Source organism: Canis aureus, chromosome 10 (assembly GCF_053574225.1).
Source record: "Canis aureus isolate CA01 chromosome 10, VMU_Caureus_v.1.0, whole genome shotgun sequence".
Classification (NCBI taxonomy): domain Eukaryota; kingdom Metazoa; phylum Chordata; class Mammalia; order Carnivora; family Canidae; genus Canis; species Canis aureus.
Window position 1 is genome coordinate 17356367 of NC_135620.1, and position 22215 is coordinate 17378581.

The window sequence follows — 22215 nt, forward strand, 5'->3', positions numbered from 1 at the left end:
AGCCATAACGGCAGCAATGGAGTTCTCCATACGGTACAACCCCTTGAGGAAACCAACCACCTACTTGGTGGCTAAATGATTATATCAGACCCCCTTCATGCTGTAAAGAGCAACAATTCGTCCTGGGCATATTTATCATAACCTGAGGAGCCCCTGATATAGTCAGGGTTATAGTTTGTTCTAGAAACCCTCCTCTTACAAGTACCCAGAAACTGTACCAGTCAGAATCCTGGAAGACCTGCAACCAGATGGAGTGACATGGACATAGGAAGAATCAGCTCTGAGTGGTACGAAGGGTAGACTGGAGTCTGCTTTGTGTGCTGGAGTTCCCATGTTGGCTGCCAATGACTCACACCTATGCTGTTCCCTAGAGGCTTGCATTTGGCTGAAGGAAACTGCCTAAGTCACACATGGCTGGGAAATTAAACCACTTCCCACCCAAGGTATTGCCTAGGGTCGCTGACTGGTACAGGAATATAGATCTAACCCTTTCACCTCAGGGAGGGTTCACCAAACATTTGCATTCCTTTTTCTCTAGTGTACAGAGGCCTCTGTCCAGCCGCCACCAACATTTCTCAGCCTGTTTTGCAATAGAGGGGCCACAGGAATAGTTCTCAGCAATGGAATGGGAGACAAGGTAAGACGCATTCTCTCAAGACCAAGATTAAGAAGCCTTTTCTACTTGTTCTTTTCCTCTTTCTGCACATAGATGACCCTATAGTGAGGAGGCCATCAGATAAAAAGAGTCTGGGTTTCAGAGTTACCTTGGGAAAGATGGCCGCCAATCAGTAACACTTGTATTATTAAACGAGTGAGAAGTAAACTTTGAGTGTGTTTGGCATTAAAGTTTAGAGTTTGTTTTGTTGCAGCAGCTAGCATTACTCTCCTACACTCTCTACCTGTGAGCTCTAAGGGGATTCCTGAAAAACTAGCAAGTTGATGGAATATTTCCAAATACTCTGTTCCTTTCTAATACAGAGTCTCTGGTACCTTTCCCCTGAAAAATGGCTGAATGATGAGTTATCGTGCTTGGATTTTATTTTATTAAACAGTATCACTTGGGACACCTGGGTGCCTCAGCGGTTGAGTGTCTGCCTTTGGCCCAGGGCATGATCCTGGAGTCCCAGGATGGATTCCCAGGATCAAGTTCCGCATTAGGCTCTCTGCATAGAGCCTGCTTCTCTCTCTGCCTGTGTCTCTGCCTCTCTCTCTTTGTGTTTCTCATGAGTTAAAAAAAAAAAAAAAAAAAAAAAACACGACATCACTTAATTATTCTATCGTAAACATGGTAAAGTTCAAAGCCACTGGATCAGATGAACTGGATTCCAGTTTCAGATTCCTCTCAGGTCTATGATGGAGTCCTGTAAAATATGATTTTATCTCTCTGTGTCTCAGTTTCACCGTCTGAAAAACGCAAATAAAATGGACCAGATGACTTCATAGTTCCTTTCTAGCTTTTGTATTTACTGATTTTCTGTATTGTATTAAAATCAAATGTCTTCAAGGAATATACAGAGTCAGCTCTTTATAAGCTGGGAAGAGTGGGAGCACAGGACTCTAAGGCATTAAATATTACTCTAAACTTAACCTATAATAAGCCCTTTAATCATAGAATGTCTTTTATTACCAGACTTGAAACTTTGGAGATGAGTCAAAGACACTTGGTTCTTTGCTTTTGGCTCTAGATACAATCAAGTTGTCTTAAACAGCTCAAATACTTCGTTCAATTAAGGTATAATTGAGGCTGATTTGTTTCAGAAGAGTAGGAAAAGGGGCCAAGTGAGTCCAATGGGAATTAGCTGTATTTGGCAATGCCCAGAAATACTCCAGGGCACCCGGCCATGACCATGGAAACGACACATAGCCCTTGTCGAGAATGACTTGAACCTTAAGCTATAGGCTGAATGAACTTTTGTTTACTTTATAAACAAATGGGCATGGCTATGTTCCAATAACGTTTGGTTTACTGGTTTTGGTAATCTTTTCTAAAAAATTAACAAACCTAAAGAAAGTCATTTAGAAGGTACAAAATTGTTAAAGAAGTATTTCCATAAGCTATTACAGATCAATCTTTTACCCTGGTAAGTATGAAGCTGGCTGACATGTGATGCCTGGATGGCTTAGTTGGTTAAGCATATGCCTTCAGCTCAGGTCATGATCCCAGGGTCCTGAGATGGAGCCCATGTTAGGCTTCTCACTTGGTGGGGAGTGTGCTTCTCCTTCTGCCTCCCCACTCTTCCTGTTTTCTCTCTCTTTCTCTCTCTCTCTTATTATTTTTTTTTTAAAGATTTCATTTATTTATTCATGATAGACATAGAGAGAGAGGCAGAGACACAGGCAGAGGGAGAAGCAGGCCCCATGCCGGGAGCCCAACGTGGAACTCGATCCCGGGACTCCAGGATCGAGCCCTGGGCTAAAGGCAGGTGCTAAACCTCTGAGCCACCCAGGGATCCCCCCCTTAAATAAATAAATAAATAAATAAATAAATAAAACCTTTAAAAAAAGATAAAGTCAGCCTGACAATTCTCTGAATCACATAGATTTCTTCTTTCTTTCTTTCTTTCTTTCTTTCTTTCTTTCTTTCTTTCTTTCTTCTTTCTTTCTTTCTTTCTTTCTTTCTTTCTTTCTTCCTTTCTTTCTTTCTTTCTTTCTTTTTCTTCCTTCCTTCCATCCTTCCTTCCTTTCTCCCTTCCATCCTTCCTTTCTTCCTTCTTTCCTTCCTCCATCCTTCCTTCCATCCTTCCTTCCTTTCTTTCAAGCTGGGCAAAGTGTGGTGTTTAATCTCTTGATATTTGCATAAGAAACCTAGGAGAAGTGTAGATAAAGAAGGTATGAGAAAGTATCTAGGACTTTGATCTTTTATAGGGCTGCCTTTGTCTTACCCACCTTACAATATGCAAATTATCTTTGGGCTGATTTTCCCACAGAATGAGAATGATGACTATTCCTCAGTGGCTGGAAAGTTGCTGAATTCAATTCAGGCAGCATGGAGTTTGTCTTCTTGAAGAGCCATGCAAATTTTTGTCAAATTCTAGGGGTTAGCTGCAGCTTGAGCAATGACATTCCATAAAACGCTTCAAGGGAGGGATCCCTGGGTGGCGCACTGGTTTGGCGCCTGCCTTTGGCCCAGGGCACGATCCTGGAGACCGGGGATTGAATCCCACATCGGGCTCCGGTGCATGGAGCCTGCTTATGTCTCTGCCTCTCTCTCTCTCTCTCTCTGTGTGACTATTATAAATTAAAAAAAAATATTAAAAAAAAAGAAACACTTCAAGGGAGAGAAAAGGCCAGATGATCTTCTCAGCCTTTTACCCGGGGTTTTACACAGCTAGAGCTAAGGCATTGCAGGCTTTCTCCACAGAGGGTCTGTGGAGTGTTCACACGTACATCAAAGTACTAGACCTGGTTACATAAGGCGTCTAGAACATGCTTTAAAGATCACCTATGCTTAAAGTTTCAGCACCATCTGACCCCTGTTCCCTTTTACCTTCCGTAGCCAATATACAGGGTCTTTCAAGTCATTCCCTTTCAAGGTCACTATCACTGATGTGGTAGGTAGGCATTAGGTTCTAAGCTGCCTTTCCAGCCCCACTGCATCCTGGACATGTTGGTAGATGAAGCATTTAAAACTCATTTCCCACTGTGTCAAGTTCTGCTCAAGTCTTGTCAATGGTTTCCTAGTGCATATACAATTCGGTATAACCTAACCCCAGGATCTCTTAAAACTAAGAAAATTTGCATTTCCCAGATTAAATTCCTTAGTATCTATTTCACACACCCACCTCTTATATAACTACCTGGAAAAGCTTAAGCTTTCCTACCTATGTGCCTTTTTAAAAAAATAGTTTATTTATTTATTTACTTATGACAGAGAGAAAGAGAGCAGGGATAGGAACAGAGGGAGAGGGACAAGCAGACTCCATGATGAGTGTGGACCCCAATGTCTGGCTCTGCCTCAGATCATGACCTGAGCCCAAATCAAGAGTTGGAAGCTTAACAGACTGAGCCACCCAGGTTCCCCATGTGTGCCTTTTTTTCTTAGTACTCTGCCTTGATTCTTCTTTGAAACTTTTTTTGTATGAGTAGAATTTTTTTTCCCAACTGCTCCAAGTACAGAGTCATCCACATAGCTAATTTTCAGCACACTATTGTGGAATCAAATTAGGAAATGAAATCCCTCAAGTACAATTCAAGATCTGATCCATTCCATCCTAGTTATCTGACAGGCACTGTCCTAGGGCTAAGGATATAAAAGTGAACACAAAAGGAATAGATTTCTGCTCTCAGAGTTTAAAAGGGTGGTGGCAGGGCTAGGATATGAAGATATTAAATAAATAAATCAGCAACATATTCAAAATGTCGTATGAGATATGAGCTATAGAGTAGGAAGGAGGATAAGGAGCACAGAAGTGGTCAGAATGGAGAGTGGAGTTTTAAATATGGTGATCACAGAGGGTCCCACGGAAAAGTGACATTTGACTAAAATACTAAAAGGGAACTTTTCACTAAACATTCACTAAACGTTTCACTAAAAATGAACTTACAGCTACTGAGCAGTCTAAAGATAGGCACAAGACATGCAAATGGCCTGAGGCAGAAACTTTCTATGTTCTAGTGGTAAATAGCAAAGACAACAGAGTGAACCAGGCAGTGTGTGGTAGATGAGTTTGGAGGATCTTAGTGGACCATAAGCCACTGGGAAGACTTTGGCTTTTATCCTAAACCAAATAGATGGAGACTATACAGGGGACTGAGTAGAGGAGCTGAGTGATCTGTATTATGGTATTAAACGATTTCTCTAACTGCTTGAAAGTAAACTGTATAGGTCAGAGTAGAGGCAGGGAAACCACTTAGGAGCCTCTATGATGATGACTTGGATTAGGGTAATAGCGAAGTTTGTTTGTTTTTTTTTTAAGATTTTATTTATTTATTCATGAGAGACACACAGAGAGAGGCAGAGACATAGGCAGAGGGAGAAGCAGGCTGCCAGCAGAGAGCCTGATGCGGGACTCGATCCTGGTACTCCAGGATCATGCCCTGAGCCTAAGGCAGAGGTGCTCAACTGCTGAGCCACTCAGGTGTGCCAATAGTAAAGGTTTTGAAAAAAGGTCAGATTCTTGAGATATTTTAAAAATGGAGCTGATAAGAGCTGCTAATGGTTTGAATGGGAGATGTGACAGAAAGAGCCAAGGATAATTCCAAGGCCATCCTTGAGTAAATAGAAGGATGAAGTTGGTACTTGCTAAAATGGGGCAGACTATGGGAGGAACAAGTTTTGGAGGGTGAGGTGGAGGGAGGATCAAGATTTTTATTAGGTTATTGGTAATAATTTTCTTGTTTTATGTTTTTATTTTAATTCCAGTTAGTTGACACAGTGTAATATTAGTTTCAGGTATACAATATAGTGATTCAACAACTCTATACATCACCTGGGGTTCATCACAACAAGTGCCCTACTTAACTTCCATCACCTGTGTCACCCATCCTCCACCCTGCCCACCGTAACCATCATTTTGTTCTCAATAGTTAAGAGTCTGTTTCTTGATTTGTCTCTCTCTCCCTCTCTCTTTTTTCCTTTGCTTATTTATTTTTCTTAAATTCCACATGAGTGAACTCATATTGTACTTGTCTTTCTCTGACTTATTTCTCTTAGTGTTATATTCTCTAGCTCCATCCATGCCATTGCAAACGGCAAGATTTCATTATTTTTTATGGCTGAATAATATTCCATTGTATATATATCACATTTTCTTTATCCATTCATCTATCAGTGGACATTTGTACTGTTTCTATAGTTTGGCTATTGTAAACAATGCTACTATGAATATCAGAGTGCATGTATCCCTTTGAATTAGTGTTTTTGTATTCTTTGGGTGAATACCTAGTAGTACAATGGCTAGATCACAGGGAAATTCTATTTTTAATTTTTTGAGGAATATCCATACCGTTTTCTGCAGTGGCTGCATCAGTTCGAATTTCCAAAAACAGTGCACAAGTGTTCCTTTTTCTCCACATCTTCGCCAACACCTGTTGTTTCTTGTGTTGTTGATTTTAGCTATTTTGACAGGTGTGAGGTGATGCCTCATTGCAGTTTTGATTTGTATTTCCCTAATGGTAACTGATGATGAGCATCCTTTCATGGGTCTATTGGCCATCTGTATGTCTTCCTTGGAGAAACATCAGTGATGATTGCAAGTAGTTTTGGCCTTATCCAGTTTTAATTATTATGTTCCTTTCTAGCACACCCTGGGTTTTATCTTGAAGTCTTTTTCTCCTTAAACTCTTTAACAAAAATCTCAGAAACCAGAGACAAGTGATAAATTAACCAAATTTAAAAATTAGCATGACAGAAACTACCAAAACCAAAGTCTACATACAAATGACAAACCATGGAACAGTATTGGTAGCTCATCCTATAATACTGTGTTTCCTAATATATAAAGAACTAGAGGGGATCCCTGGGTGGCTCAGCGGTTTAGCACCTGCCTTTGGCCCAGGGCGCGATCCTGGAGACCTGGGATCGAATCCCACGTCGGGCTTCCGGTGCATGGAGCCTGCTTCTCCCTCTGCCTGTGTCTCTGCCTCTCTCTTTCTCTCTCTGTGACTATCATAAATAAATTAAAAAATTAAAAAAAAATAAAGCTATCATATGTTTAACAAAACATAAGAGGGACAGAATATATGCATGTGTTTTTTTTTTTCCTTAATATTTAATTTATTTATTCATGAGAAACAGAGAGAGACAGAGGCAGAGGGAGAAGCAGGGAGCCCCATGTGGCACCCGATCCCGGGACTCCAGGATCATGCCCTGGGCTGAAGGCAGATGCTTAACCACTGAGCCACCCAGTCGTCCCTTTTAACCAACAATTTTACATGGGGTTTGCTGGAAATAGACACAAAGACAACAATGAGGGCAGAAGGTTTACTAGGGAGTGCTCTCAGGAGATACACCTGCCAGGGAGTGAAAAAGGCAGTGCTGGGCAGAGGGAGAAGTTGACCCACGGTGTAAGTCACAGCTGTGGCTTTGGCCTACCCTGCAGCCCTGTGGTGAACTCCAGAGCTGGTTTGGTCCTTGAGCATTGGCCCCAACCGAAGCAAGGAAAGCAGGACTTTGTATCCCCTGCTTAGCCAGGTGTTGGCCTGGGGCTGCCCTCTGTGATCTTGGCAGAGGCGGCTCCCAGCAGCTGATGCCAATTGCCCTCAATGTGCCCAACCGCGGGGCTATGGTGTCCTCAACCCAGAAGGGGGAATTGGCACAGAATACATTTGAATTTGTTCCAAAATAACTAATTAGAATAACTTGGGTAGGGTAAGCAGTATAGCACTCACCAGCACTCTATTCTGAAAGTACAGGACGCAGGACCAACAGCTCTTCATCTGAAGCTGTCCTTGGAGGCTGGTAGTGAGGCAGGAGAGCGAGGTATTTGTCTCATGGAGTCGAAGAATGAATCTTGTGGACAAAAGAGAGTGAGCAAAGCAATAAAAGTTTCTTAAGCAAGGATACAGAAGAAGCTCTCAGGGGTCCCGACAGCATTGCCAACGTAGGCCTGCACTGACAGCCATTTATCTAGAACTGACCAGGGAGCCTGTGGCCTTATCATTCCTCTGATGTCTTGGTTTGAGTAAAGACTGGTAATAACATCTCTAATGGCTTTCTTTTGGGGTCTGGTTATTCTTTCTTGGTCACATGTGACTGTCAAAAAGAAGACACCCTCCCCACCCACAGCTAGGGCTGAGTGGTCTGGTTTGTTCCCTTATATCTGATTTCCATACATCTCAGCATTTTGGGGATTTCTGTGAGCCTGATCCCATCACCCCCTAGGTCTCCCTACCTAGCTTCACCTGTCCCTTACTCAGTAGCATTCTAAATAGGCGACTCTGATGTTGGTTTGAATTCCTGGAGCTCCTGTCTCATCCCAAAGGGTCCTTACATTTTCTCAGTATCCCTGTTCCCCTTCAGGCAACAGAGGAAGGAAGAGAACCAACAAAGTAACTGTGACTTGACAAAGTAATTTGTCACTCTACTTTAAATGAAAAAAAAAATCCATATCTCATCCATTAATCTAATTTTAGCTAGAGTTTGTTAGCTACATCAAATTTCACTACATTTTTAAAAAAGATTTTATTTATTTGAGAGAGAGAAGGAACAAGCAAACAAGAGATCACAAGCAGGGGGAGGGGCAGAGGGAGAAGCAGACTCTATGCTGAGCAGGGAGCCCAATGTGGAACTCAATCCCACAACCCTGGGATTATGACCTGAGCCAAAGGCAGATGCTTAACCAATGGAGCCACCCAGGTGCCCCTTTTTGCCTCATTACTTAATGATGAAATTAAAATATTCATTTTCATTACCTAGATTCTTCAACAAACAAATGACATTAAGAGAGATTTAAGAGACATAATTTGAGGAACTGGTTTAAATCCCAAGGAAAAAGGGAGGAAATAAATTTCATTGCAAATAGCTTTGAGATAATCAGGGAAATTTGCACATGGACTAGGTATTAGATTACTCTGTACCAAAAAAGTATTGACCATTTTATTAGATAAAAGTTTAAAAGTCTTTATTACCAAGTCACGTTGAATTATTTATGAGTAAATAATATAACGTCTGACATTTTTAAAATTGAAGTATAGTTGACATAAATTATGTTAGTTTGAAGTGTACAACATAGGGATTAGAAGTTTATTATACCTTAGAAAATGCTCACCATGATTAGTGTAGTTACCATCTGTCACCATACAATATTATTATGGTATCATTGACTATATTTCCTATGCCCAACTGAGAATTGTTTTATATACTGCAGCTAGGGACGCCCGGGTGGCTCAGTGGTTGGACATCTGCCTTCAGCCCAGGGCATGATCCTGGAGACCCGGGATCGAGTCCCACGTCAGGCTCCCTGCATGGAGCCTGCTTCTCCCTCTGCCTGTGTTTCTGTCTCTCTCTCTGTGTCTCTCATGAATAAATAAATAAAATATTTAAAAAAAAATAAATACTACAGCTAAAAAGTGGGTTTGTGGGGTGATGGATAGATGAGACAACATTGATAAAATGTTAGTAGCTATTGAAGCAGAGGATGGACACACAAGGTGTAATGTACTATACTCTTGTCTGTTGTACTTAAAAATCTTCGTAATGAAAATGTCAAAAATTCATGTATCTAAATACATATATTAACTGTGTCTTCTCCCTAAATTGTATCATTTTTTAAGGTTTTATTTATTTATTCATGAGAGACACCGAGAGAAAGAGAGAGGCAGAGACATAGGTAGAGACAGAAGCAGGCTCCATGTAGGGAGCCTGATGTGGGACTTGATCCCGGGACTCCAGGATCACACCTTGGGCCGGAGGCAGGTGCCAAACCACTGAGCCACCCAGGCATCCCCCTAAATTGTATCATTTAAAAAAAAAAAAAAGGAAAGAAAACCAGTACCTGTTCAAATGAGAATTTTCCTTTGGCTTGATATAGCTGGTGGATCATCAGATCTCTGAGTGTTCACACACCACTGGCTGTATTGGTCCATACTTGACATTCTCTCATTGTAATTACCTGTACACAAGCATTTCATAGATGATAGTTTGGGCTAATGATTGTAGCTCTGTAACACCACAACAAAATGACAAAACAAGTTAGTGTTTCCCAGTATTTGTCAGAGTGAAGCCACATCATATGCTTTTTTTTTTTTTTTTAAGATTTTGTTTATTTATTCATGAGAGATGGGGTGGGGGGCAGAAATACAGGCAGAGGGAGAAGCAGGCTCCATGCAGGGAGCCTGATGTGGGACTCGATCCCGGGACTTCAGGATCACATCATATGCTTTTTATTTGGTGACAGAGTCCCATGTATTGGCATATAGATATCCTACTAAATTATTTTATTAATTAATTTGGGCGAGTTGAGGCTGCAGAAATGTGTGTTCATGTTCTACTGGTCTGTTTTTTCCATGAATAAAACAAAACACTTCCTGAAGCCCATTTCTAATAATAGTTATGTTTATATATCAAGTCCTCTGTGCTTTCTGAGTTTAGATCGATTATACTATATTAAATGGTGCTTCTCAAGCTTTTTGGTCTTTAGAACTCTTTACATTCTTTTGTTTGTTTATTTCAAGTTTTTTATTCAAATTTCAGTTATTTAACATATATGTAATATTCGTTTCAGATGTACAGTTTAGTGATTCAGCGCTTACACACAGTACTGGTGCTCTTCACAAGTGCACCCCTTAATGCCCATCACTTATTTCACCCATCCCCCTGCCTACCTCCTCTCTGGTAATAGTTTCTTCTCTAGAGGTAAGAGTTTGTTTCTTGGTTTTCCTCCCCCCTATATTTATTTTGTTTCTTAAATTCCCCATATGAGTGAAATCATATGATATTTGTCTTTCTCTGACTTATTTCTTTTTTTTTTCTCTGACTTATTTCTTAGCATAATACTTTCTAGCTCTATTCACATCATTGTGAATGCCAAGATTTCATTCTTTTTTGCAGCTAACATTTCATTGTGTATGTATAGCACCTCTTTATCCATTCATCAGTTGGTGGACATCTAATTTGGCTGTTGTAAATAATACTGCTATAAACATAAGGGTGCACATATCTCTTTGGATTAGTATTTTTGTATCCTTTGGATAAATACCTAGTAGTGTAATTGCTGGATCATAGGGTAGTTCTATGTTTAATTTTTTCAGGACTCTCCAAACTGTTTTTCAGAGTGGCTGCACCAGTTTGCATTCCCACCAACAACATAAGAGATAGAACCCTTTACGTTCTTAAAAACTACTGAAGACCTTAAGAGAGTTTTTATGTGGGTTCTATTGATATTATACTAGAGATTAAAAACAAAATGAACAATTTTTTTTTATTTCAAAGAGAGGGAGCATATGAGTGGGCGGAAGGTGAAGGGAAGAAGGAGAGAGAGAAACCCAAGCAGACTCCCTCTGAGTGGGGAGCCCCACACAGGGCTTGATCCCCTGACACAGCAGATCACAACTGGCACTGAAGCCAAGAGTTGATCACTCAACCAACTGAGGTACCCAGGCGCCCCTCAAAATGAAAGATTAATTAATAATAGGCTCACATGCACACATGATGTTTAAAAACATTAGAGTTAAGGAAAATAACTCTATTTCCCAAAACAAAAAAATTATTTAACGAGCGACAGACTCTGTGCATCATTCATATCTTGTTTAACTGAAGGCAGGTGGAGTCTCCCAGCTGCTCCTGCTTTCTCTCTGCTGTGATATTACCTGTCACGGAGTTTTCAGTACATTCCATTGTACACTAGTGTAAGAACAGAAACAAAAATGGCCAGATAATTGTGTTGCAAATAGTTTTGACCTCACAGCCCCTCCTCACAGGGTGTCCAGGAACCCCAGGCATCTCCAGATCACACTTGGAGAACCCCTGCTAGAGGAGTGTCTAGCTGTGCCCTCCTGTGCGTGTTATAAAGGGAGCAGACCTCTGAGGCTACTGAGACCCCATGATCTTGAGCTTTGGCCACCACAAGCCCTAACTTTGACAATTTCTGCAAAAAAAAAAAAATTCCTTAGGAAAGGAGCTAAATAGAGAAACTTCACCCTTGCTGTCTTAGTCTGTTGGGACCACTAGGACAGAGTAGCCTAGACTGGGTGGGTGGCTGATAAACGTGAAGGATGTGTTTCGCACAGTCTGGAGGCAGGGAAGTGCAGGATGGAGTTGCTGGCAGGTAGGGTGTCTGGTGAGGGCTCCCCTCCTGGTTCATGTCAGACGTCTTTTCCTCCCTGGATGTCCTGACCCTGAGCAAAGTGCAGGGAGCTCTGAAAAGGTTTTTTTTTTTTTTTTTCATATTTTATTTATTTATTCATGACAGACACAGAGAGAGAGAGAGAGAGAGGCAGAGACACAGGCAGAGGGAGAAGCAGGCTCCATGCAGGGAGCCTGATGTGGGACTCAATCCTGGGTCTCCAGGATCACACCCTGGGCCAAGGCAGGCACCAAACCACTGAGACACCCGGGCTGCCCTCTAAAAAAAGTTTTTAAACAGAGATTTAAAGTACTCTCTTGGGGGCACCTGGGTGGCTCAGTTAGTTAAGCATCTGCCTCCGACTCAGATCATGATGCTGAAGTTCTTTCCGCCCCCATGGAGCCCTGAATCGGGCTCCTCGCACAGCAGTATTCTTCCTCTGTGCGTGCGTGAGCGGGCACACACACACACACACACACACACACACACACACGATCATGCTCTCCTTCTTTCTCTCTCTCAAATAAATAAAATCTTTAAAAAAATAATTAAGTACTCACATGACAGAGTGTTTTGAAATAAAAGGAAATTTGCTTTAAACTTAATTCTTCATAGTAAAGTTTTTGTTTATAGACTACATTATCATGTTCATTGCCAGATATTTTATTTGCCTGACATCTAAAACCTTCATTTTCCCTGGTAATGCTTGCCATGGTTTGTGGTTTTAATCTTTCCAAAGCATTGTCTTCTCTGCGCTTCATTCATTTCCATGCAGTAAGACATTTTCAAACAAGTTTTGGTCAACATTCTGCAAGTCATGCATTATGTTTTAAAAAATAACTCTCATTCATTTATATCTGGTTATAAAAGTAAAACATAGTTACTGAACAAATTTTAGAAAAGAACCCATCAAGGGGCACCTGGGTGGCTTAGTGGGTTAAGTGTGGGATTCTTGGTTTCAGCTCAGGTCTTGATCTCAGGGTGGTGAGACTGCGCTCCCTTTCAGGCTCCTTCTGGGAGTGGAGCCTGCTTAAGATTCTGTCTCCCTCTTCCTCTCCCCCTCCCTCCACTGCCCCCACCCACCAAAAAAAAAAAAAAAAAAAGAAGAAGGGGATGCCTGAGTGGCTCAGTGGTTGAGCGGCTGCCTTTGGCTTAGTGCGTGATCCCTGGGTCCCCAGATCGAGCCCACATCGGGCCCCCTATATGGAGCCTGCTTCTCCCTCTGCCTGTTATCTCTGCCCCTCTCTGTGTCTCTCATGAGTAAATAGATTTTAAAAATCTAAAAAAAAAAAAAAAAAAAAAGAGGGGCACCTGGGCGACTCAGTTAAGCATCTGCCTTCTGCTTAGGTCATGATCTTAGGGTCCTGGGTTGGAGCCCCAAGTCAGGCTCCCTGCTCAACAGAGTCTGCTTCTCCCTCTCCTTCTGCCCCTCCCCCAATTCATGCACAGTGTGCTTACACGCTCTCTTTCTAATAAATAAAACCTTTTTATTTTATTATTTTATTTTTTAAATTTTTTAAAGATTTATTTATTCATGAGAGACAGAGAGAGAGAGGCAGACACATAGGCAGAGGGAGAAGCAGGCTCCCTGCAGGGAGCCCGATGTGGGACTGATCCTGGATTCTGGGATCACAACCTGAGCTATTCAGGCGTCCCAATAAAACCTTAAAAAAAAAAAAAAACCAGCAAAATATAAAGAACAAAGTAAAGATTACATTTAATCCCAGCTTCTAGAGACAAGCTCTGTCAGTGTATTGTGGTTTAGCCCCCCAGATTTTATTCTACATATACAGTGCACTGGTAGATATCTTACAATCAGATATAAGCAACAATTACAATATGACCCATTTGCTTTAATGTCTGGAGTAAACTGAAACCTATTGGTGGCAAACATTGCAAAAACACATGGCTTTGACTTATATTAAAAGAGCATCTTGTGAATCTAGGAATTATTGTTAATAAGAGTATTTTTTTCATAATTTACTAAGGCTGTGAAGAGTTAATTTATTGGTGCTACTAATCCATCTAGATTTTGATCTCAGGGATAAATTAGCCAGAGTTTACCAATTTGTTGATGAGATTCTAGCTTTACAAATTACAGGGCCTGATATGCGCATTGCCTAATTTTATACAGATGCTATGTTAAAAGGGGTGCCTGATGAGATCTTGCAAATGAACCAAATATGGGTGTGTAGTTCTTATTGTTGTTTAGCTTACCATATTAATGACCCTTTCACATATTTTCTCTCAAGTGTTTATCCAGTTATTTTCTGAACAGATGGTCCCCTGAAGTCACCTCATTCAGGGAAGGGTAATTAAGCATGAACATTATGATATGGAATAGGACCCGGTCTTCCGTAAGATAGGCTACAAAGTCTTGCAGGTGGGGTGAATGTAAGTGAATGTAAACAGAGTGTCTTCAAGTATGTTGTGTTTTGAACAGAGAGTGAAAGAGGCGCGTTCTTGGGTAAAACAGGATATAAAAAGAATAGAAGTGGTTGTTCTTGAATTTCCAGTTAGTAAGGGAGGAAGAACTTTCAGAGCTCACTGGCTATCTAACTACCTGAGATTTTCAGTGACAAATCCTGAGTGAACATGTCAGATTTTTCTAGGGCTTGACCTTTCTGTAGGAAACTTTTGGATTATAAAACAGTTGTGAAGCTTTTTCTGTTTCGGTATCTTTACTATCTTGGTTTTAAGTCAGGCATTTGCAAGTTGCATTAAATCTTCAAGGTGTAAAGTTTAGTCTAGTCTAGTTGATGATCTATGCAGTGATGGTCAACATCCTAAAGTGTATTTTATTATTTATTTTTATTTTTAAAATATTTTATTTATTTATTTGAAAGATAGCAAGAGAAAGCAGAGCAGGAGGGAGGGGCAGAGACAGAAGCAGGTTCCTTTCCCGACTGAGCAGGGAGCCCAACTCGGGGCTCAATCCCAGGACCCGAGGATCATGACTTGAGCCAAAGGCAGATGCCCAACTGACTGAGCCACCCAGGTGCCCCTTAAAGTGTGTTTTAGTTATTGTTAGGGATCCTTTTACCTCTAATAAGGATTGGAGGCTGGACACTCATATATTTAACGAGCGGAACCCAGGACTGTTAAACCACCTATAGGGTGTGGAAATGTCTTGCACAAGAAAGAACTACCCTCAGTTTGTACAGTGTTCCACCAGGATTAACCCACTACAAATATACATCATTGATAATTTGTTAGATTTTAATAATGAGTTTATTGTTGTTGTTTTACAGGAAGTTACAAAAAAAAAAAAAAAAGCCCTGTTAATTTAGAGGTAGGTGGTATGGATAAGGAAACCCAAAGGAGTTAAAGACAGTCCTTGAATAACTTACTAAATCTGAGCTTCTTCCTTATGTGATGTATGATGTATGCCAATTAAAAAATTGGCAGTAAATAAACTGGAAAGGGGGCTATTAGGGCTGATTGAATCATTTCCCTTTTTAAAAACATTGTATTTGGTATTACTGATGATACATGGTGGGCATCCCATTGTGTTACCTGTAGTGGTGTTGAAATTATGCAGTGGCATGAAAAACTGTTTGGCACACTTGCAGTTTGGGAAATCTGACAGCACTGGTGGGGTATATTAAAACTAATCACTTATTCACTTGGCGGGGAGGATATGATACCTCCTCATTTTCTCCACAAAGGCAGTATGTTGTCTTGGCATGTTATCCTTACTTCATTTAAATTTCTTTCTCTTAGCATCTACAGATATAAATCACATTTGTTCCCCTGCTGTTTCATTTTTCTGTTTTTCTTGTGTGGAATATCTTTGGATCCTGTTATTTCTCAAATCCAAACCTCTTGATTACAAGGAGGTGCAAGGATCTGACTATTTCATATCTTGTTGTGCTTCATTACTACCCAAAATGTGGTCCATTTGGTGGAGCATCAGCCTTGCTTGGAGCTGGTTAGTATTACAGAATCCAAAACCCTCTGAGAACTACTGATTCACAATCTGCATTTTTTATAATATCCCTAGGGCATTCAGAAGTGTGTCTAAAGTTGGGGAAGCACTGTGATAATGTAGCCATGCCCTATAGTTTGCACACAGAAATCCTGAAAAATTACATAGTATTTTAAAATCTTATTTTATCTAAATTCAATGAACAAATACAGTATCATTAGTTTCAGACATAGAGTTCAATGATTTGTTGGTTGCACATAGCACCTAGTGCTCCTTTTATCAGGTGCCCTCCTTAATGTCCATCACCCAGTTATCCCATCCCCTCACCCACTTCCCCTCCAGCAACCCTCAGTTTGTTTCCTATGAGTCTCTTATGTTTTGTCTCCACATAATATTTTATTTTAAATTTTGTTCCAGGCTGAATTGTGCCCCCTCAAAATTCATGTATTGAAGCTCTGATGCCCAGGACCCCAGAATGTGACTGCATTTGGAGACAGAACCTTTACAGGGGCAATTAAGTTAAAATGAGGCCCTTAGGGTGGGACTTAATCCAATCTGGGAACAAAACAGTGGTATTGGCAAAAAACAACAACAACAACAACACAAAAAACCAAACAGACCCATCTATCAGTGGAACAGAATAGAGAGCCCAGAAATAAACCTACCCTTATATGGCCAATTAATCTATGACAAAGGAGCCAAGAATATATAATGGGGAAAGGACAGTCTGTTCAATAGATGGGGTGGGAAAATTGGACAGCCACGTACAGAAGAATGAAACTAGACTCCTAAAGTACACCATACACAAAAATAAACTCAAACTGGATTAAAGACTCAAACCTAAGACCTGAAACCATAAAACCCAGTAGAAGGAAACATAGTAAGTTCTTTGACATTGGTCCTTATTGCTTCTTTCTCTTGTACTGTTTTAGAGAGTGTATATGCCATTGATTTTTCTGACTGGTAATCCCTAAATTTAAATATTTATTTGACAAAGTCAAAAACTGATGATTTTGACTTATTCACAATTCCAGAACATGCGTTGTTGCCTAGTATTTCAGCATATCCCTCTGGATCCAAAATATAAGAGAATTTGTTTTCTTTACATGTTTGGGTAGAAGGCCTTTATTATGTGATAATGTTAAGTTTAGCTTTCTTACATTGTGATTTTCTTTTTAAAGATTTTATTTTCATGAGAGACATACACAGAAAGAGAAAGAGAGAGAGAGAGTTAGAGACACAGGCAGAGAGAGAAGCAGGCTCCACACAGGGAGCCCAACGTGGGACTAGATCCTGGGTCCCCAGGATCACACCCCGGGTTGAAGGCAGGCGCTAAACTGCTGAGTCACCGGGCTGCCACTTACATTGTGATTAAAGAATGTGACCTGTATTATTTCTACTGTTTGAAATCTGTTTGGGTTTTTTTGTGGACACGTATATGGTGAGGTTTCAATGGGCACTTGAAATGCAGATGTATTACCAGCTCTGACGGAGTAAAATGCACCATATTTTATTGAATCTAAGTCATAGTGTCTTACTTTAGATTTTAAAATCCCTGATTGAGATTCATCTTTCAATTTTGGCATCTTGTAATTACTTTTGGCCAGATGGCACTTGTAGTGTGGTTGTTATTGCTGGCACATGGACACACTGGGTCCCAGCTGTTTATGTCATTGACTCTTCAACTCAGTTATGTTTGCATTGCTGGCTCTGTACATGTTGGGTTTAATTACCATTTTGAATGCGGATGATAAGATTATAGTATGTTTTGGCACTAAAACTAAAAGTTACTGGGCACAGAGTAAAGCTTGGAAATAAAGCAGATAGGTATAAATGTGATATTAGTAAAGCAAATATTGATGGAAGAATTACTATAATTCTACATTTTCTTATAAAAACAACCAAAGACCTTGAATAACCTTAAAACAATAAAGAACAGTAACTATGAGTAGATGGATCTGTGTGGTGTTTTGTTCCTGAGATATGTACAGGAGTATAGTTATTGTACACCAAACAGAGAAATTGCCAAATCCCTCAGAAGAGAGGAAATAAATTTTACACTGAGCAGAGGATAGTGAGACTTACTCATGTATTTTGCAGGGCTACAATTGAGGCATTGTGTCATACTTTGATAGTATTTATTCTCAGCGCTATATAAAACATGTTATGCTTTACTACCGATGGCATCTTATATCCAAAGAAATGTGATACATTGACCAGTTCTACCTTATGTTATTTACATCCTCACATCCGTTTTTTTTTTTTTTAAGATTTTATTTATTTATTCATGAGAGACACAGAGGGGGGTGGGGAGGGAGGCAGAGACACAGGCAGAGGGAGAAGCAGGCTCCATGCAGGGAGCCCGATGTGGGACTCGATTCCGGGTCTCCAGGATCAGGCTCTGGACTGAAGGCGGTGCTAAACCGCTGAACCACCCAGGCTGCCCCTCACATCCTTTTAAAAAAAATCTGTTTGATCAGCTTTGAACCTAGAGATGCAATGAAAGTCTCCTAAGGTAGATGTGTCTAATTCTGTCTACATCTCCTGTAGTATCTGCTCTTTGACTATTGCCACCATGCTTTTGGTGCATATCTACCAAATAGATGTTATATCGTCATTGTAAATTGCATCAACTAATATTGTCAGTAGACCCACTTGATCTCATTTCATGTGTTTTTGTCATAAATTCCTAATCTATGATACTAAGATTGCAATTCTTGCTTTCTTTTACTTCGCATTTGCCTAGATTACTTTTGCCCATTCTTTATCTTCAACCTTTGTGAATTGCTTTGTTTTAGTTGTGTTTCTCTTACATTCTGCAGTTTGGGTTTTGCTTTGTGATGTAATCTGAAAATCTGTTGATTTGCAAAAGGTGTGTAAGCATATTTTCATTTTTAAAAAAAGATTTTATTTATTTATTCATGAGAGATACAGAGAGAGAGAGGCATAGACACAGGCAGAGGGAGAAGCAGACTCCCTGCAGGGAGCCCGATGTGTGACTCGATTCTGGACCCCGGGATCATGACCTGAGCCAAAGGCAGATGCTCAACCACTGAGCCACCCAGGCATCTTGGCATATTTTCATTTTTTTGACGTGACAGGCATATTTTATTTTTTTATGTCATTTTCTTTTATATTTTTTCTTTCTGTAATCGAAAAATTCTTTTGTGATGTAATTTGTTTTCTTTGCTCTTTTGATAACACTTTTTCCTTTTTAAAGATTTTATTTATTTATTCATGAGAGATACTTTTTTTATGTCATTTTCTTTTATATTTTTTCTTTCTGTAATCGAAAAATTCTTTTGTGATGTAATTTGTTTTCTTTGCTCTTTTGATAACACTTTTTCCTTTTTAAAGATTTTATTTATTTATTCATGAGAGATACAGAGAGAGAGAGAGAGAGGCAGAGACACAGGCAGAGGGAGAAGCAGGCTCCCTGTGGGGAACCTGATGGGGGACTTGATTCTGGAACCCTGTGATCATGCCCTGAGCTGAAGGCAGGTGGTCAACCACTGAGCCACCCAGGCGTCCTACTTTATTTATTTACTTATTTGTTTGTTTGTTTGTTTGTTTATGTATTTATTTATTAGGTGTCCTTTTTTTTTAAAGATTTTTAAAAATTTTGTTTATGATAGACACACACACACACAGAGGCAGAGACACAGGAGGAGGGAGAAGCAGGCTCCATGCAGGGAGCCCGACGCGGGACCCGATCCCGGGACCCCAGGATTGCGCCCTGGGCCAAAGGCAGGCACTAAACTGCTGAGCCACCCAGGGATCCCCGCGTCCTACTTTTTTGATAGTTTTAGTATTTTGTTAAGTTGGCATTTTTCATGACTTAAAACAAAATTTTATTTAGTAATCTCTATACCCAACATGGGGCTCAAGCTTACATCCCTGAGATCAAGGGTTGCATGCTCCACTGATGGGGCTAGCAGGTGTGCCCATATTTTGTGACTTTTATAATTTAAAATGTTTACTTTGGAAATATATGGTTTAGCAAATCATATATCTGATAAAGGAATTATATCCAGAATATGTTTTAAAAGTCTCACAATTCAGTTATAAAAAGACAGAAATCTGATTTTAAAAATGGACAAAAGATTTGAATCAACATTTCTCCAAAAAAGATACATGAATGAATAATAAAACACGTAAGATGCTCAAGTAATTATGATCAGGCAAATGAAAATCAAGCCCACAATGAGATACTACTCTATATTTTCTATGTTACAGACTAAATGCTTGCATCCTTCCCAAATTCATATGTTCATTCTTTCATTCATAAGCCCTAACCTCTTATGAGACTGTATTTGGAGACAGAGCCTTTATAGATGAATTAAGTTAAATGAAGTCATAAGGGCAGGGCCTTAAATTCAGTAGGATTAGTGTTCTTTTAAGAAAGGGAAAGACCATAGCAGTCTCTCTTCACACACATGAAGAAGTATTGTGATCACACAGCAAGATGGTGCCCACCTACAAGCCAGAAATAAAGTCTCACCAGGAAAAAAATTGGCCAGCATTTTTATCTTGGACTTCTCATTCTCTACAACTATGAGAAATATTTCTGGTATTTAAACCATTTAGCCTGTGGTATTGCATATGGCAGCCCTTGTTTGTATTAGGTGACACAATTATAATTGAATGATTATAGTCACAAAGATGAATCATTACAAGTATTGTTGAAGAAGTAGAGAAATTAAAATCCTTATACATTGTTGGTGGGACTGTAAAATGATGTAAGCTGCTTAGAGAACAGTTCATCCATTCTTCAAAATGCTAAACATATACTTCCTTCAAGATTCAGCAGTCCCTTTCCTAGGCATCTACCCAAAAGAAACACACATATGGAAAGCACATGTGTACATATAAAACTTGTTCATGAATGTTCATAATGGCATTATTCATCATAGCTAAAAAAAGGGAATAACTCAAATGTCCATCACCTGATGATGGATAAACAAATGTGGAATGTGCAGGCAATAAAATATTCATCAGTGGAAATGACTGAAGTACTACAGCATGGATGAGCCTTGAAAACATTATGCTAAGTGAAATGAGTCAGACCCCAGAGGACAAACACCATATGATTTCATATATGTGAGATGCCTGAAATAGTCAAATTCATAGAGAAAGAAAGTAGATTAATTATTACCAGGGGCTGTGAGAGGGAGAAGGGACAGGCAGAAAAGGTGAAGTGACTGCTGATGGGTATGGCCTTTTTGGAGTGACAAAATGTTCCAGTATTATATTGTGGTGATGATGTCACAACTCTGTGAAAACCACTGAATTGTATTAAGTGGGTGGCCTTTATGGTATATAAATTACATCTCAATAATACTGTTAAAAACCAGGGGTGCCTGGGTAGCTCAGTTCATTAAGTGTGTGACTCTTGATTTCAACTTAGGTCATGATCTCAGGGTTGTGAGACTGAGTCCTGGGCATGGAGCTCAGGATTCTATCACTCCCTCTGCCCCTCCCCTACTGCTTGTGAACACATCCACACATGAGCACATGCATGCTCTCTCACTCAAAACATAACAAACAAAACAGGTAAAAAACAAAAAGAAATGTTTCATATATATATATATATTTATTTATTTATTTTAATTTTTTAATTACAGTAAACTCTACCCACATTGTGGACCTTAAACTCACAACCCTGATATCAAGAGTCACATGTTCTACTGACATACCAGCCAGCCAGCCAAAAAGTTTTTTTCCAATAAAAGACATGATTTAGGGCAGCCCGGGTGGCTCAGCGGTTTAGCGCTGTCTACAGCCCAGGGTGTGATCCTGGAGACCTGGGATCAAGTCCCACCTCGGGCTTTCTGCATGGAGCCTGCTTCTCCCTCTGCTTCTGTCTCTGCCAATCAATCAATCACTCAATCAATCTTTAAAAAAAAAGATCCCCCCCCAAAAAAGACATTTAAAGTACCATGCATTTCAAACATGGAAAAATACACATAAATAATATTAAAAGAGAGAAGGCTATAATATCAGGTTGTAGTAATAAGCTATTAGGAAAAAAGCATTATTAGAGTTAAAAAGATCACTACATATTATTATAAGGCTCAATTCAGATAGAAGATAAATACTTCTAAACTTTTATCCATTTACTAACATAGCAACAAATATAGAAAGCAGAATTTATTAGCACTTTGAGAGGAAATTAGCTAATTCCCTATCTAAGAAGGAGGTTTTCATATATCTCTCATGAACGATCCTTTAAGTGGAAAAAATCATCGAGGTATTAAAGATTTAAACAATATGATCAACAAGCCAGATCTAATGGATATATAATCAGATACATTCTTGTTGAGCTCATATGGAACATTTTAAAGATTTGTTTATGTGGCAGGCCACAAAATAAAACACAAAACTATCCAAAAAAATCACAATCTCTGAAACACATACAAATTTTATTGCAATATTTTTAAAACTAATAATTTTCTAAGCTTAAAAGTTAAATCTCAAAGATGATTCTTTGGACAGAACAAAAAGTTGACTACCATCTACAAGTTAGATCAAGAAAAAAGGAAGACACAATCCTACGAAAAGGGA

At 39.7% G+C, this 22215-nt stretch overlaps 1 long non-coding RNA gene across 1 annotated transcript in view; it reads left to right on the forward strand.

Annotated features, from left to right (window-relative positions):
* The first annotated feature begins 407 nt into the window (after positions 1–407).
* LOC144322026 (uncharacterized) overlaps positions 408–22215 on the forward strand; it is a 33621-nt gene continuing 11813 nt past the window's right edge. The window contains exons 1-2 of the long non-coding RNA XR_013387586.1: positions 408–443; positions 539–637. This is a non-coding gene — a long non-coding RNA (uncharacterized LOC144322026). The remainder of the gene's footprint in view (positions 444–538; positions 638–22215) is intronic.